A 19,616-nucleotide genomic window follows, 5' to 3' on the forward strand; every position below is an offset into this window, starting at 1 on the left:
CGTCAAATCTTGGGTGAGAACCTTCTCTCAGCCAGGGCATTGAAAATGGGTCGTGGATGGGTATTCCAGCATGACAATGACCCAAAACACACAGCCAAGGCAACAAAGGAGTGGCTCAAGAATAAGCTCATTGTCATGATCGTCGTAAAGAGGAGACCAAAGCGCAGCGTGATTAGAATAGATTCTTCTTTTAATGAATGAAGAACACGAAGAACACTTAAACAAAAACAACAAAATGAACGTGACGCTATGACAACGAGTGCAGACACAGGCAACTACACATAGACAATAACCCACGAACCACAATACAAAACAGGCTACCTAAATATGGTTCCCAATCAGAGACAACGACAAACACCTCCCTCTGATTGAGAACCATATCAGGCCAAAACACATAGAACCAGACTAACTAGACATGCAACATAGAATGCCCACTCATATCACACCCTGACCAAACAAAACATAGAAACAAACAATGCAAATAGTGGTCAGAGTGTGACAGTACCCCCCCTAAGGTGCGGACTCCGGCCGCAAAACCTAAACCTATATGGGAGGGTCTTGGTGGGCATCTGGCCGCGGTGGCGGATCTGGCGCGGGACGTGGACCCCACTCCACCATAGTCATTGCCCTCTTCAAGGGCTTCTTTAGAGTGACGACCCTCGCCTCCGACCTTGGGCCTAAGACCCTATTTAAAGGCCGCACTGGACTGAGGAGCGCCTCTGGACTGAGGGGCAGCTCCGAACTGAGGGGCAGCTCCGGACTGAGGGGCAGCTCCGGACTGAGGGGTAGCTCCGGACTGAGGGGCAGCTCCGGACTGAGGGGCAGCTCCGGACTGAGGGGCAGCTCCGGACTGGCTGACGGATCTGGCGGCTCCTGGCTGGCTGACGGCTCTAGCGGCTCCTGGCTTGCTGGCGGCTCTGGCGGCTCCTGTCTGTCCTGAGCCGCCAGAGTCTCCAGTCTGTCCTGAGCCGCTAGAGTCTCTCGTCTGTCCTGAGCCGCCAGAGTCTCCCGTCTGTCCTGAGCCGCCAGAGTCTCCCGTCTGTCCTGAGCCGCCAGGGTCTCCCGTCTGTCCTGAGCCGCCAGGGTCTCCCGTCTGTCCTGAGCCGCCAGGGTCTCCCGTCTGTCCTGAGCTGCCAGGGTCTCCCGTCTGTCCTGAGCCGCCAGGGTCTCCCGTCTGTCCTGAGCCGCCAGAGCTCCTAACAACAATATTAGTTGTCAAATTGTACATGAAGAGATGGGCGCATCTTGTAATTGACAGATTCAGGGAAAGGATTGCTTTATCAAATCCTCCTTCAGAGTCATATGCAGGTAAAACATTATTATTTCTATATAGTGTCTGAAAAGAGAATATTCTGCAGTTTGATTGCAAAGAAGACAAGCCTACTCTGAACAGTGAAGAAACCAAGGCGGGATCTGCCCCCCTCTGTGCAAAACAACATACCAGCAGAGTTGTACTCCACATCAGTGATGGAGAGTACAACACTCATGGTGTACAGATGTGAAATAAATAACAGTGTTTGCATCCTCAGCACCATGCATCCCACTGGATCTGTCATGTGAGCTTCATGAGAACCACACGAACGCCAAGAAAGAAGCTACAGCAGCCAAGCAGTCCGCCAAGGCAACAGGTCTTGCTCTCCCTCTTCCCCAAGCACCCATGCACCCACTTGGGAAAAAGAAGACACAATGTCAAGTCGGCAGGTGCACACGAAACAAGGCCCATAGAAACGGTGCTCAGTGCAATCAATTTGTTTGTGGGGCTTGCTCACACAAAGCCCAGAAACTGTTTGCTGACTGTGGAACCGAAGCATAAAGAGAAGACGTAATTGATTCATGTGTAAAGGCATGGATATAAGGGTACAATACAGTGGCTGATACAATCAACAAATGGCTGTATTTATATCTGGTCATGAACGTATTTCCACAAATATTTATGAAATGAATCCTTCACAATTGTTCATGCACTGGTGCTTTTGTTCAGGAATACAGCAAATAATTTCACTTGAGCAGCTGGATGGTTATGTTTATTATTACAATCTTTTTCGTTTCTACTTTGTCAAAAGAACCTGTAACTGGGCATTATGAATTACTGTAACGATATTACTAATCAAATCTACAAATAATGTTGATAAAATGGATTACACTGTAATGTTTATATTGTAAGGGAAACAAAAATAGGATATTGGCCTAAATTTTTTCTGGGACTTTGTAAAATTATACAAAACACATCCTTGACTTTATCTAAAAAAATAACTATTGTTGTTATTTTTTTATTGATATATTTCCCTTTTTTTCACTGGTTCCTCTCCTTCATGTTTTGGCCTTGACTGCGTTCGTAATATTTATCAATAAACTTCACTAGCCTTGTAAGTTTTTTGGGGTTATTATCTAGCTTGAATGTTATTGCCCACAAGTAAATATATCAGTGTAGTGATACTATCTACTCAGTTTTAGAGATATTGACTATTGCGATTTCTCATGAGGCATTCCTCACCGCCATCTTCAGTCCGCCGTCTCCCTCCCATTACCAGTTGTGTCAAGTTGGCTGGATGTTCTTTTTCAAGTAACATTTTAGCAAGCTAGTTGCACTCTTTTTGGCAATTTTCTGGTGTTTTGTGGTGAAAAACTGAGGGTTCGAGCATAACACGTCTGTTGCTTCATCGCACCCAAAGGATCACAGACATTTGAGAGTGAAAAGCCTTATACGGATTGACCATGCAATCCATGCTTCCAGCAGGATGCACAGCCAACAACTATAGTTTGCATGTAGGACACTATAATGCGGAATATGTGGTTGTTTGTTGGTCCCCAGTGGTGGTGAGTATAACGGTAGCTAGACCATATACTGCTGGTAATGTATCTGGTTACATATATTTTGATAGTAATTATTATTCAGGGCTCCTGAGTGGCGCAGCAGTCTAAGGCACTGCATCTCAGAGGTAGAGGTGTCACTACAGACACCCTGGTTCGAATCCAGACTGTATCACAACCAGCTGTTATTAGAAGTCCAATAGGGTGGCACACATTTGGCCCAGCGTCATCCGGATTTGGCCGGTGTAGACCTCAGAATGAAAGTGTGTCATGTGACACAAGTACCCTTGTGACAACACGTCCATTGTTCTCAAAGTCTCCCTCGACTATGAAAAGAAAACACCATCACGAGGCCTCTAATAGTGACCCGTTCACTGCCCTGATGACACAGACAGCTTCATCAACTACGACAGGTAATGTGTGTTACTGTATGTGAAAAATGTTATGAAAAATACAGAGCTTGATAAACTAGTAGGCTAATTCCCCAGCCAAGCAGATACAACTTGTAGAGTGCAATAGCAAAATACTTTGTCCTTTCTTTAGAACAAAATACAATTTACCACTTGGCTGTCTATTACTGTATATCACCCTGTCACGGGCCCTCCCAGTCAACAAGATTGGTTGCTGCAGTTGTTCGAGAGATGTCCAGTTTGTAGCTGAACATGCAGCACAGAGAAGACCAGTAAGGGGGCCCTCATCAACATAATTCAGACATGCCCTCGCTGTGAACATTCCTATGAATGGAACAGTTAGCCACATGTTTGCAAGCATCCTGCCAACAACCTTCACCTGTCAGCGGCAACAGCTTTCACAGGCTCATCACTTATACAAATACAGAAGGCAACCCACTTCATTACTTTGATACATTTGATAACCCAATTGTGAAAGATAATCTATGCAAACTGACATTATTTGTTATTTTCTACTTCTCACATGCATATGTGACCGAGCAGTATCTTTGATGAGGGGCCAGGAGCTGATTTACGCTGCTATGCCTCACCTCCAGCCTCACCTCTTGCCTGCTCACCAACGGTCGTCGATAGGGAGAACAGAATTACGTAGGTTCAGTCTGACTTGTTCAAACTTCAACATAGTATATGTTTGTGTGTCAGATATGACCTATCCTAACTGCCATGGGTAATAGGACACAGAAACATGTATGGAGCAAGCACATGGAGACTTACAAGATGATGTGATGAAGTCCAGACTGACAGACGGGCTTGATACTTGTGTCTCCTTATTTATTATTGAAATTAATGGTATCAGTCAATATGGGGAGGGAGAAACCCTGTGTATTCTGCACCAGGAACAGGGAACTCCTGTGTATACTGGACAGCACATAGGAAGGTACAGTTGAAGTCGGAAATGTACATACTGTCACGCCCTGACCTTAGAGCTTTTTATGTCTCTATTTTGGTTTTGTCAGGGTGTGATTTGTGTGGGCATTCTATGTTCTTTTTTCTATGTTTTTGTAGTTCTTTGTTTTGGCCGGGTAAGGTTCTCAATCAGGGACAGCTGTCTATCGTTGTCTCTGTTTGGTAACCATACTGATATAGCTTTTTCCCCACATATGTTTTGTGGGTAGTTGTTTTCTGTTTTGTGTCTGCACCAGACAGAACTGTTTCGTTTTTGTTCCATTTTGTTGTTTAGTCTCAGTGGTCAGTTTAAATAAATCATGAACACGTACCACGCTGCGCTTTGGTCCACTCCTTCTTCATGCAAAGACGAGCGTTACACATACACCTTTCCCAAATACATTTAAACTCAGTTTTTCAAAATTCCTGACATTTAATCCAAGTAAAAATTCCCTGTTTTAGGTCAGTTAGGATCACCACTTTATTTTAAGAATGTGAAATGTCAGAATAATAGTAGAGAGAATTATTTATTTCAGCTTTTATTTCTTTCATCACATTCCCAGTGGGTCAGAAATTGACATACACTCAATTAGCATTTGGTAACATTGCCTTTAAATGGTTTAAATTGGGTCAAACGTTTCGGGTAGCCTTCCACAAGCTTCCCACAATAAATTGGGTGAATTTTGGCCCATTCCTCCTGACAGAGCTGGTGTAAATGAGTCAGGTTTGTAGGCCTCCTTGCTCGCACAGGCTTTTTCAGTTCTGCCCACAAATGTTCTATAGGATTGAAGTCAGGTCTTTGTGATGGCCACTCCAATACCTTGACTTTGTTGTCCTTAAGCCATTTTGCCACAACTTTGGAAGTATGCTTGGGGTCATTGTCCATTTGGAAGACTCATTTGCGACCAAGCTTTAACTTCCTGACTATGTCTTGAGATGTTGCTTCAATATATCCACATAATTTTCTCGTCCTCATGATGCCATCTATTTTGAAGTGCACCTGTCCCTCCTGCAGCAAAGCACCCCCACAACATGATGCAGCCATCTCCGTGCTTCACGGTTGGGATGGTGTTCTTCAGCTTGCAAGCCTCCCCATTTTTCCTCCAAACATAATGATGTTCATTATGGCCAAAGAGTTCTATTTTTGTTTCATCAGACCAGAGGACATTTCTCAAAAAAGTACAATCTTTGTTCCCTTGTGCAGTTGCAAACCATAGTCTGGCTTTTTTATGGCGGTTTTGGAGCAGTGGCTTCTTCCATGCTGAGCGGCCTTTCAGGTTATGTCCATATAGGACTCGTTTTACTGTAGATATAGATACTTTTGTACCTGTTTCATCCAGCATCTTCACAAGGTCCTTTGCTGCTGTTCTGGCATTGATTTGCACTTTTCGCACCAAAGTAGGTTAATCTCTAGGAGACAGAACGCGTCCCCTTCCTGATAGGCATGACGGCTGTGTGGTCCAATGGTGTTTATATTTGCGTACTATTGTTTGTACAGATGAACCTTCAGGCGTTCGGAAATTGCTACCAAGGAAGAGCCAGACTTGTAGAGGTCGGCTGATTTTTGGCTGATTTCTTATGATTTTCGCATGATGTCAAGTAAAGAGGCAGTGAGTTTGAAGGTAGGCCTTGAAATATATCCACAGGTACACCCACAATTGACTCAAATGTTGTCAATTAGCCTATCAGAAGTATTGACATCATTTTCTGGAATTTTCAAAGCTGTTTAATTAAAGGCACAGTCAACTTAGTGTATGTAAACTTCTGACCCACTGGAATAGTGATACTGTGAATTATAAGTGAAGTAATCTATCTGTACACAAATGTTGGAGAAATTACTTGTGTCATGCACGAAGTAGATGTCCTAACCGACTGGCCAAAACTATAGTTTGCTAACAAGAAATTTGTGGAGTGGTTGAAAAACAAGTTTTAACGACTCCAACCTAAGTGTATTTAAACTTCCAACTGTATATGACCACTCTGGCATGTTTGCCAAGGTAACCCAATTACCACCAGATTACATTTTGTTATTTTACTATGCAAGTCAGTTAAGAACAAATTCTTATTTACAATGACGGCCTAACCCGGACGATGCTGGGCCAATTATGCACCGCCCTATGGGACTCCCAATCACAGCCAGATGTGGAAACAAACCAGGTACTGCAGTGATGCTGCTTGCACTGAGATGCTGTTTCTTAGACCACTGCGCCACTCGGGAGCCAAATGCCGATAGGCACAGTCTCTGCATTGGCTGGGAATGACAATGAAAGATGAAAGGTGCACATTGTTATATTAGCAGAACACTGCTTCTATGGTATGAGTAAACAATTGTTTTTTCTACATGGGACCTGTTACATATGAAAGTTATCAAAACACTTAGTTTAGATTATCTTCATAAATGTAGCAATTGCGTTCTTCTCTCATTACTCTATAGGCTACTGACCTATTCAAAGCTTTTTGGATTGTTTGTTGTGATTGAGTGGGGGGGAAACCGCTGAAGGCAAGGTACTGACAGATGGGTGTGTCTTGGTGGTGGCAAGGACTTCACCAGCATTTTTTGAGGAGCAAGCCAAAAAATGAAGGGCAAATCAGCGGGTTTAACAATTCAAAGATGTTATGAAGCTTGTATTCAATTGGCCGTCACTGTTGCAGACAAGCTTCCATTCCCATTGTCACATGGGGATTTATGGTTGATTTAAGATGAAATTGTCAACCCTGTTGCAGTCAAACTAGTTCCTTTATTTGGCATTTACAGTAATTATTTTATTTAACCTCTTTAAATGGGAAAAGTGACTTTTGTTACGTTGAACATATGCTCTTTGTGACAATGTTAAAATTAGGGGGGGAATTGTGAGTTACACGACCGAAAAGGTACTAATTTGGTGGAATGTCCCATGCAGTGTTTTTACTCCTGTCTGTCTGGTTGTTGTTGGTTTAGTTAAATATTGAAATTGTTGTTGTAAATTCTGGCCAGGGACACTGATTCTCCCTGGTCCTGAGCCAGACATCAGCTCTCCAGCAACTTGACCAAGGATAAGTCCCAAATGGCACCATATTCCTATATAGTGCACAATTTTTTTTACCAGAGCCTTGTGGGCCCTGGTCAAAAGCAGTGCACTAAATAGAGATTAGAATGCAATTTGGGACTCAGACCTAGATTTTCTCTCTGTCTTGGCAAGAGGGCTAATTAATACACAAGAGCAGTTTTGTCTGAAAATGGATTGTGTTGTGTTATACTAGTTTTAGTTTTTTTTCTTCTTCAGCTAGATCATTATGTTCCTACTGTACCACTCACTTGGACCCAGATCTGTACATAGCCCTATAACTCCTATGACCATTGGCCATATACACACAGCACAAACCGATCTGGGACCAGGTTAGCGAGTTGGCTATGCAGCATAAACAGATCTGCGACCAGGCTAGTGGTGCAGTAGGAGCATACGTGATCTTTCAGTACCTGCCGTTCTGGAACTGTGTAATTGTTACACAACAGTAGAGATGCTGGTACTGTGCAGAATACTATCTCACCCTGTTACAACGTGCCTTTGTTCCATTCTGCACTTGACCAGACCTACTGCTTGGGTATGTAGGGCTCCCGTGTGGCGCAGTGGTCTAAGGCACTGCATCTCAGTGCAAGAGGTGTCACTACAGTCCCTGGTTTGAATCCAGGCTGTTACACTTCCGTCCGTGATTGGGAGTCCCATAGGGTGGCACACAATTGGCCCAGTGTCGCTGGGGGTAGGCCATCATTGAAAATAAGAATATGTTCTTAACTGACTTGCCTAGTTTAAATAAATGTGCAAAATGCCAATCTCTGCCTGTAGTGAACAGAGAGTTAGTTTTCATACCGTGTGCTGCTCTGTAGGGCAATGAGTGAACACATGTCCTCATAATAAGCTCTTTAGCACCATCTAGTGGAGCAAAGCCTTCTTTTCTTCATTTTAAGTCTGATGACAGACAGCACTAGAATGTAGGCAAACCTTGAAGCTCTTCCTTAGTCTAAAATAGTGAATCACATGAACATGACATTCAATCACCATAGAATCACAGTAATGTAACAAACATACTGTACACTCAATAAAGCTGTCATCACCTCATCAATGAATAGGGTATCAGTTGCCAATAAATCCTTATATAATCAGGTGTATTATTTCTGAGGCAGCTGTTGCTCTTGGATTCAGTTTTGGAAAAATCTCTGACGCTCATGCCCTAGCGACTGTTCTATCTAAGACCTCCACAGTATCAGGCAGGTCTGTGTCCCACATGGAACCCTCTTCCCTATATTGTGCACAACCTTTGACCAAAGCCCTATGCGCCCTGGTCAAAAGTAGTACACTACATAGGGAATAGGGTGACATTTTGAATGCAAGCAGGGAGAGTGAATCCAAAGGCAAATGCAACCAACCAATAATTACCTGTATGACAGCATTGTGAGACACGCACGCATACACCCTGAACAGTACTCTCCAGCTTTGGTCTGATTCATTTGATGCTCCTGACATATCTGTACAGTGTTAGCCTCTGGTGATGGGAGGAGAGGGAACCAATGCAATGTTCTTTAGGAAGTCAGGACCGGGAAGGAGAGTCGTCTATCACAGGGTACAAAGTTCATGTCTGTGAAAGTTGTGACCTCTATCTAGCCAGATGGTAAGCCACTGTAAAAATGTTGGCTGAGGAAAGAAAAAGTAGATAGTTTGATGTACTTTGCACTTTGACAGAGGCACTATGACTATGAAAACATGTACCAGGAGAAATGGTTTCAAGGTGTATGTGTTTAAGGTGAATGTTTTTGCTTACTTTTTGATCTCTCCTAGTACTCAACTAGCCCTAGCATTTCTTTCTATTCCTAAAGTCAAAATGGAGAGTTTTAAGAATGCTCTGTAGCCTAACTTCAGCAAGTCTTGGAGGACAGTCAGAAGTTGAAAAAACGGCTTCTTTATTGTTTACATTGAGTTTGGCTTCTTGCCATCTGATGAACATGTTGGAAGGGATAGTAGTTGGTAGATTTTTGTATGAGAGTTTTGGCGTGGATGGTGGTCAGGGAGGCCAGCCCCCGGTCGTGGATTGGTGTTGGTAGCTGACCTCCAAGTAGGGTAATACCCCGGTTGCAAACCCCCTGCCGTAGGCCGATGTTGTACTGGCCCTCCTGCTGGCGGGGAAGGCCCCGGTCATTGACCGGGGTTAAACTGGCCCCCCTTTGTGCAGGAAGCCTGGTGGGTAACTCGATGGGGTGGTGCGCCAATGGCTCAGCATGAACTTCCAGTATGAACTGCTTGTTAGGCAGATGTACAAAGAAGTGAAGATGGATGCCATTTAAATAATATGAAGGTGGTTGATTAAGCAAGGGTATTCAGGTGAGTGAGGCAGGCTTTTGGCTAATGAAGATTGGATGCAGGTGAGCAGAATGGCATGATCCCGGCTCTATGTCCCTGGCAGGTCACCCGTAATACAAGTCAGTATTCCACATCCATCCATGTCTGAAGACATCGGGAGATGATGTGGAAACTGGTCACTAGGGGCAGTGAGCGCTGTTAGCTTCAAGTAGGTTTTGGTTTGCTAGGCAGTGTGGAAGGGGAAGGCGGATAGGTGTGAGCATCTGATTCCAAAGGTTGCATAATCAAATCCAGTGGTAGAAACTTGTTTTTGATATTTAGTTTTAAGCCTATCCCAAACCTTAACTCTTAACTTAACCATGCAGAGTTAATGCCTAACCATAAGAATTCTGAGTTAATGCCTTAACCCTAAACACTTCGAAATGTGATATTTGCAACAAACTGTGAATTAGATGTTTCCTCTGAAGTTTTAAGCTCACCTCCCAAAACTACGCTCTAAACTACACATAAGTAAAAACCAATGCATTTCGCAGGTTTAACAGATGGATAAGCGACCTTAACCCAAAACCTATTGACCTCGTCAAGAGGTTCGGACCTCGTCAAGAGGTTCGGACCTCTTGGCGTGACGGTTAATGTGCTGGCTTGACCGTCACTGGACCTGTGTTCCAGTCCACGGTCGGGGCTACGAATTCTCTACATTGGTGTCAGAAGTGCTCGTGAGGGCATCGGGGAGGTGTAAGGAACTTGGTAAAGAGGAGTGTTGGGACATGCTCTCCCAGAAGGGGATAAGGTAGTGATGTTAAAGGGGTCTACACACCTTTTGCAAATGCAGTGCAACGGAATAAATGATTGTGCTACATTTTGTAATGTAAAACGACAGTCCTTGTAGTACAGAGTCCTGCCTATGCTGCTTGCATAGTCCTGCTACAGAGTTTTCTTCCACTCAAATATTGTTACAGACTGTAAGGAGAGGGAAGTAGCTAGCTAGTGTATATCATGTTAGGGGTCTCCAACAGGTCAATCGCAAGCTACCAGTAGCTCGCAGCACACATACGAGTAGCTCGCCAAACAAATCTGAAAGTACATGGAATTTTCACCTGTTCCACCTTCAATCGGTCATAAACAAATCTCACAAGTGTCAGTTTTCTTCCAGACCACCCCAATTTTGTGGAATTTAAGCATTGTCATGGACTCAAAAGATCAAATTCCGTTGTTTTTCTATGAACAATTTACATTTTTACAGTGAAAAACAAAACAAAATCTAAAACCAGGCATATTTTTGCTGATGAAACATAATTTGGGCCACCTTAGAGTTGTTTATTAGCCAATTAAAAAAATTCTGAACTACTTAAGTGCAGTTTGTCATGATACATTTTTCTGAGTGACTCGTTCATTTTAGTCATTCGTTTGAGCAGCTTGTCTCAATGAGTCATACAGCAGGATTGATACACGCTCCTTCAGCTCAGTAGCTCCAGAGACATTTTCTGACCAACAACTGTCATATATTTGTGCCATGTTTAAGCTGCTGCCATGTTGTGATGGTGTCATGCTGTGTTGCTATCATGTTCTGTTGCTTCCATGTTGTGCTGAGAAACAAAGTAATTGACATTATCAGTCTGGAGAGAATTACAAAGCCATTTCTTAAGCTTTGGGACTCCAGCGAACCACGGTGAGAGCCATTATCCACAAATGGAGAAAATTTGGAAAAGTGGTGAACCTTCCCGGGAGTGGCCGGCCTACCAAAATTACCCCAAGAGCGCAGCGACGACTCACCCAAGAGGTCACAAAAGAAGCCACAAAAACATCTAAAGAACTGCAGGCCTGACTTGCCTCAGTTAAGGCCAGTGTTCATGACTCAACCATAAGAAAGAGACTGGGCAAAAATGGCATCCATGGCAGAGTTCCAAGGCAAAAACCACTGCTGACCAAAAAGAACATTAAGGCTCGTCTCACTTTTGGCAAAAAACATCTTGATGATCCAAGACTTTTGGGAAAATATTCTGTGGACTGACGAGACAGGTTGAACATTTTGGAAGGTGTGCGTCCCGTTACATCTGGCGTAAAATTAACACAAGATTTCAGAAAAAAAAGCACATACCAACAGTCAAATATGGTGATGGTAGTGTGATGGTCTGGGGCTGCTTTGCTGCTTCAGGACCTGGATGACTTGCTGTGACTGATGGAACCATGAATTCTGCTCTCTACCAAAAAATCCTGAAGGAGAATGTCCGGCCATCAGTTCGTTACCTCAAGCTGAAGCGCACTTGGGCTCTGCAGCAGGACAATGATCCAAAACACACCAACAAGTCCACCTCTGAAGGGCTTTTAAAAAAAAGAATGTTTTGGAGTGCGGACTTGAATCCGATTGAGATGCTGTGGCGTGACCTTAAAAAGGCGGTTCATGCTCGAAAACCCTCGGATGGGGCTGAATTAAAACAATTCAGCAAAGAATTGTGGGCCAAAATTCCTCCACAGCGATGTGAAAGATGCTTGATTGCAGCTGTTGCTGCTGAGGGTGGTTACAACAAGTTATTAGGCAATTACTTTTTCACATAGGGCCATGAAGGTTTGGATAGCTTTTTTTCCATTAATAAATAAAATCATCACTTATACTGCATTTTGTGTTTACTTGGGTTATCTTTGTGTAATATTTAAATTTGTTTGATCTGAAACATTTAATTGTGACAAATGTGCAAAAATAAAATAAAATCAGGAAGGGGACAAATACTTTTTCACAGCACTGTATATGCACTGTATATTTTAGATTCTTCAAAGTAGCCACCCTTTGCCTTAATGACACCTTTGCACACTCTTGGCATTCTCTCAACCGGCTTCACCTGGACTGCTTTTCCAACAGTCTTGAAAGAGTTCCCACATATTGCTGTGCACTTGTTGACTGCTTTTCCTTCACTCTGAGGTCCAATTCATCCCAAACCATCTCAATTGGGTGGACGTCGGGTGATTGTGGAGGCCAGTTCATCTGATAAAGCACTCCATCACTCTCCTTCTTGGTCAAATAGACCGTACACAGCCGGGAGGTGTGTTGGGTCATTGTCCTGTTGAAAAACAAATGATAGTGGGACTAAGTGCAAACCAGATGGGATGGCTTATTGCTGCAGAATGCTGTAGTAGCCATGCTGGTTAAGTGTGACTTGAATTCTAAATAAATCACTGACAGTGTCACCAGCAAAGCACCCCCACACCATCACACCTCCTCCATGCTTCACGGTAGGAACCACACATGCAGGGATCATCTGTTCACCTACTATGTGTCTCACAAAGACACGGCGGTTGGAACCAAAAATCTAAAATTTCAACTAATCAGACCAAAGGACATATTAACACCGGTCTCATGTCCATTGCTCATGTTTCTTGGCCCAAACAAGTCTCTTCTTATTATTGGTGTCCTTTAGTAGTGGTTTCTGCAGCAATTCGACCATTAAGGCCTGATTCAGGCAGCCTCCTCTGAACAGTTGATGTTGAGATATGTCTGTTACTTGAACACTAAAGCGTTTATTTGGGTTGCAATTTCTGAGGCCTGTATCTCTAATGTTTACAGACATTTTCAATCAATCATATTCAATCAATCCCTATCCCAGTCTGTTGTCCCCACATGCTTCAAGATGGCCACCATTGTTCCTGTTCCCAAGAAAGCTAAGGTAACTAAACTAAATGACTATCGCCCCGTTGCACTCACTTCTGTCATCATGAAGTGCTTTGAGAGACTAGTCAAGGATCATATCACCTCCACCCTACCTGATACCCTAGACCCACTCCAATTTGCTTACTGCCCCAAAAGGTCCACTGACGATGCAATCGGCATCACACTGCCTTATCCCACACTGCACACTGCCCTATCCCACTTCTTATATGACCGGACGCCATTTCCGGTCACAACTTGCAAACTTGTTGCTATGCGTTTTGTGCATTTTGTTGCCAACCTTACTTTGCTACCTGACAACTTTACAGTTGTAACTTTTTAATTACCGTTTATATTTTTTGTTTTTCCCTCAACTTTTTTTCATTCAACTTTTTCACTCCGGACGCTTTATCTGGACGTGGTTCGTCAGGACCTCCAACAGCCGAAGCTAAGTAGTAACATTAACATGATGCCTTCTAGTTGCAGTCGCTGTACTCATAATATACAGGAGAACGATCGCCTTACTGCGAGGATTGCTGTGCTGCAAGCCCAGCTTCAGACGCAATCGTTAGGCAAGGGTCATTTCAGTGTAGGAAAGGATGAAACAGCGTCTGTGCCACCAGTAAGTACAGATAGTAACGTTAGTATAAATCCCCTCGCACGGTCCCTGCAGCCGGACAACTTTCTCATGGCTTCTGGAGGGAAATGCTGTAGGAATGCTCAACCGGTGTCGCTCATTCAGCCGACAGAAACTTTCAACCGGTTTTCCCCATTAAGCAGCGAGTCGGAGTCAGAGGCCGAGCCTTCTCTTGTCTCTACTCCTCCCGCTACGGGATCTAAAATGCCGAAGCTTCCCACCATTAGCTCTGACATATTGAAAACCCTAGTCATTGGCGACTCCATTACCCGCAGTACTAGACTTAAAACGAATCATCCAGCGATCGTACACTGTTTACCAGGGGGCAGGGCTACCGACGTTAAGGCTAATCTGAAGATGGTGCTGGCTAAAGCTAAAATTGGCGAGTGTATAGAGTATAGAGATATTGTTATCCACGTCAGCACCAACAATGTTAGGATGAAACAGTCAGAGGTCACCAAGCGCAACATAGCTTCAGCGTGTAAATCAGCTAGAAAGATGTGTCGGCATCGAGTAATTGTCTCTGGCCCCCTCCCAGTTAGGGGGAGTGATGAGCTCTACAGCAGAGTCTCACAACTCAATCGCTGGTTGAAAATCGCTGGTTTTCTGCCCCTCCCAAAAGATAGAATTTGTAGATAATTGGCCCTCTTTCTGGGACTCACCCACAAACAGAACCAAGCCTGGCCTGCTGAGGAGTGACGGACTCGATACTAGCTGGAGGGGTGCTCTCATCTTATCTAGCAACATAGACTCCTCTAGCTCCACAATGAAATAGGGTGCAGGCCAGGCAGCAGGCTGTTAGCCAACCTGCCAGCTTAGTGGAGTCTGCCACTAGCACAGTCAGTGTAGTCAGCTCAGCTATACCCATTGAGACCGTGTCTGTGCCTCGACCTAGGTTGGGCAAAACTAAACATAGCGGTGTTCGCCTTAGCAATCTCACTAGGATAAAGACCTCCTCCATTCCAGCCATTATTGAAAGAGATCGTGATACCTCACATCTCAAAATAGGGCTACTTAATGTTAGATCCCTTACTTCAAAGGCAATGAACTAATCACTGACCATAATCTTGATGTGACTGGCCTGACTGAAACATGGCTTAAGCCTGATGAATTTACTGTGTTAAATGAGGCCTCACCTCCTGGTTACACAAGTGACCATATCCCCCATGCATTTTGCAAAGGTGGAGGTGTTGCTAACATTTACGATAGCAAATTTAATTTACAACAAAAAAAATGACGTTTTCGTCTTTTGAGCTTCTAGTCATGAAATCTATGCAGCCTACTCAATCACTTTTTATAGCTACTGTTTTACAGGCCTCCTGGGCCATATACAGCGTTCCTCATCGAGTTCCCTGAATTCCTATCGGACCTTGTAGTCATTGCAGATAATATTCAAATTTTTGATGACTTTAATATTCACATGGAAAAGTCCACAGACCCACTCCAAAAGGCTTTCGGAGCCATCATCGACTCAGTGGGTTTTGTCCAGCATGTCTCTGGACCTACTCACTGTCAGTCATACTCTGGACCTAGTTTTGTCCCATGGAATAAATGTTGTGGATCTTAATGTTTTTCCTCATAATCCTGGACTATCGGACCACCATTTCATTACATTTGCAATTGCAACAAATAATCTGCTCAGACCCCAACCAAGAAGCATCAAAAGTCGTGCTATAAATTCACAGACAACACAAAGATTCCTTGATGCCCTTCCAGACTCGCTCTGCATACCCATGGACGTCAGAGGACAAAAATCAGGTAACCACCTAACTGGGGAACTCAATTTAACCTTGCGCAATAACCTAGATGCAGTTTCACCCCTAAAAAAATAAAAACATTTCTCATAAGAAACTAGTTCCCTGGAATACAGCAAGCTTCCAGAAAATTGGAACGGAAATGGCGCCACACCAAACTGGAAGTCTTCCTACCAGCTTATAAAGACAGTACCGTGCAGTATCGAAGAGCCCTCGCTGCTGCTCGATCATCCTATTTTTCCAACTTAATTGAGGAAAATAAGAACAATCCAACATTTATTTTTGAAACTGTCGCAAAGCTATCTAAAAAGCAGCATTCCCCAAGTGCGGATGGCTTTCACTTCAGCAGTAATAAATTCATGAACTTCTTTGAGGAAAAAAAGCTAATTACGGACTCCTCTTTATATCTGCGTATTCCTTCAAAGCTCAGTTGTCCTGAGTCTGCACAACTCTGCCAGGACCTAGGATCAAGAGAGACACTCAAGTGTTTAGTACTATATCTCTTGACACAATGATGAAAATAATCATGGCCTCTAAACCTTCAAGCTGCATACTGGACCCTATTCCAACTAAACTACTGAAAGAGCTGCTTCCTGTGCTTGGCCCTCCTATGTTGAACATAATAAATGGCTCTCTATCCACCGGATGTGTACCAAACTCACTAAAAGTGGCAGTAATAAAGCCTCTCTTGAAAAAGCCAAACCTTGACCCAGAAAATATACAAAATAATTGGCCTATATCGAATCTTCCATTTGTCATGACTGTCCTGACCAGGTCAGGTTACAGGAGACCACAACCCTACGGATTATCTCTCAACCCCAACAGAGGAGGAGAGATCTAGGGGTCTGAAGATATGGGGGGCTTTATGACCCCTCACGCCCCTGGTAAATCTCAGGCCACAGACAAATTCCTTTTTCCTGTTACTATGGAGAACCAGCCCCAGAACATTAAACTTGAAATAAAGCGACTTTGGAACAATGGTTTCCGTCAGCCACAATGGTGGTCATGACGATAGATGGAATATGAGAATGTATGTCATTTTTGTTTTGTTATTAAAGGTTAATAGATGACGTTATTACGAAAACATTGTAACATGAAGAGATTTCCTAGTATATGTTTCATGTTTATACATTGTACTTTTTGTGGAAAATCTCCAAATCAAAGGCAATGTTTGGGGGAAGATGAAATGTTAAGTTGTCTAAAATTGGATTTTAGTGAAATCTAGACCTTGCCCTCATTAACTTGGTACGCCCAGAGAATTGCCCTAAAGGTGGTTACGCCCACTTCTGACCCAAGGGTATAAAACCTGTGAGTAAAGAATTCACAGAGAAGACTATGTGACCCAAGCAGCAGCAAGGTCTAAAAAGTCAACGAACCCAGAATGCAACGCAAGTTTGAAGACAAAGAAATAATTTTCTACCCAAGCTACGGATGAGTAGCTGTGTCTAAGCGGGTGAATTCAAGTCGAACCATCTAGCCTCCATCTCCCATCGAATCGTGGTATCTAAAGGGTTTCATTCCGATGCTGTGAGCTCTGAGCTACAGAGCTGTCTGTCCTCAGAAGACCCCTTCCAGAGCAAAGGGTGAGGGAACAGACTCCTAAGCCAAAAGGACACTGACATCGGGAGGACGACCAAAGACGTGCGCCGGAGTAGTGCGTCATCGAGCAGCTTGAAGGCCTACGCAGAGAATCCTCTGAGATCATCCCCACGTAATTACATCATTATATTCTGACCCATAAGAGCGGCAGTTTGGGGCAAGGCTAGGGTTAGAATAGCATAGCTGACAAATTCACCCAAATGTATATTTCTCGTGTACTTTCTTTTTTCTCTCTCTTTAGAGAGTGGGTAACACGCGCCATAGTGTGTTGGCTCGTTGTACTAAGTTCTAATCAATAGCCTAAAATGTGTTTTGTCTATGTGTATCTTTTATCAGCATTTTAGCTTTTTAGGAAATAAATATTCAACTAAGATTGGTGTTGTAAGAACTCATTGGTGAGACCCGGGTCCGTGCAGATTCATGGGCTATACGACGTTCAGAACGAGATTGGTAGAGGCAACTGGTTAATTAGCGGCTGTTGTAAAATCGATATTCTGATATTCTTTGAGTTAATTTGGGAAATAGAAACTCAATAAAAACTAGTTTTCCCATGGTGCCCCAGGTTAATGAGTTAATAATTGCTTGATTCAGTTAATAACGCAATTAGAAACTTTAATCATTCGATGAACAACAGTCGTCACATTAACTAATACAACGTCATGACACATTCCTCTCAAAATGTTTAGAAAAAGCTGTTGCGCAGCAACTCACTGCCTTCCTGAAGACAAACAATGTATACGAAATGCTTCAGTCTGGTTTTAGACCCCATCACAGCACTGAGACTGCAATTGTGAAGGTGGAAAATGACCTTTTAATGGCATCAGACCGAGGCTCTGCATCTGTCCTCGTGCTCCTAGACCTTAGTGCTGCTTTTGATACCATCGATCACTCCATTCTTTTGGAGAGATTGGAAACCCAAATTGGTCTACACGGACAAGTTCTGGCCTGGTTTAGATCTTATCTGTTGGAAAGATATCAGTTTGTCTCTGTGAATGGTTTGTCCTGACAATTTCGGTGTTCCTCAAGGTTCCGTTTTAGGACCACTATTGTTTTCACTATATATTTTACCTCTTGGGGATGTAATTCAAAAACATAATGTTAACTTTCACTGCTATGCGGATGACACACAGCTGTACATTTCAATGAAACATGGTGAAGCCCCAAAATTGCCATCGCTAGAAACCTGTGTTTCAGACATAAGGAAGTGGATGGCTGCAAACTTTCAACTTTTAAACTCAGACAAAACAGAGATGCTTGTTCTAGGTCCCAAGAAACAAAGAGATCTTCTGTTGAATCTGACAATTACTCTTAATGGTTGTACAGTCGTCTCAAATAAAACTGTGAAGGACCTTGGCGTTACTCTGGACCCTGATCTCTCTTTTGACGAACCTATCAAGACTGTTTCAAGGACAGCTTTTTTCCATCTACGTAACATTGCAAAAATCAGAAACTTTCTGTCCAAAAATGATGCAGAAAAATGTATCCATGCTTTTTTTACTTCTAGGTTAGACTACTGCAATGCTCTACGTTCTGGCTACCCAGATAAAGCACTAAATAAACTTAAGTTAGTGCTAAACATGGCTGCTAGAATCTTGACTAGAACCCAAAAAATTTGATCATATTGCTCCAGTGCTAGCCTCCCTACACTGGCTTCCTGTTAAGGCATGGGCTAATTTCAAGGTTTTACTGCTAACCTACAAAGCATTACATGGGCTTGCTCCTACCTATCTCTCTGATTTGGTCCTGCCGTACATACCTACACGTACGCTACGGTCACAAGACGCAGGCGTCCTAATTGTCCCTAGAATTTCTAAGCAAACAGCTGGAGGCAGGGCTTTCTCCTATAGAGCTCCATTTTTAAGGAATGGTCTGCCTACCAATGTGAGAGACGCAGACTCGGTCTAAACCTTTAAGTCTTTACTGAAGACTCATCTCTTCAGTAGGTCATATGATTGAGTGTAGTCTGGCCCAGGAGTGTGAAGGTGAACGGAAAGGCTCTGGAGCAACGAACCGCCCTCACAGGAAGGCCAAAAAGATCATCAAGGACAACAACCACCCAAGCCACTGCCTGTTCACCCCGCTATCAGTCAGTCAGTCTCAAATCTCTGGCCACTTAAATAAATGGACTTAATAAGGTATCACTGGTCACTTTAAATAACGCCACTTTAGTAATGTTTACATATCCTACATCACTCATCTCATATGTACAGTCGTGGCCAAAACTTTTGAGAATGACACAAATATTAATTTTCACAAATTCTGCTGCCTCAGTTTGTATGATGGCAAGTTGCATATACTCCAGAATGTTATGAAGACTGATCAGATGAATTGCAATTAATTGCAAAGTCCCTCTTTGCCATGCAAATGAACTGAATCCCCCAAAAACATTTCCACTGCATTTCAACCCTGCCCCAAAAGGACCAGCAGACATCATGTCAGTGATTCTCTCGTTAACACAGGTGTGAGTGTTGACGAGGACAAGGCTGG

This window comes from Oncorhynchus clarkii, chromosome 4, assembly GCF_045791955.1.
Source record: "Oncorhynchus clarkii lewisi isolate Uvic-CL-2024 chromosome 4, UVic_Ocla_1.0, whole genome shotgun sequence".
Classification (NCBI taxonomy): Eukaryota; Metazoa; Chordata; class Actinopteri; order Salmoniformes; family Salmonidae; genus Oncorhynchus; species Oncorhynchus clarkii.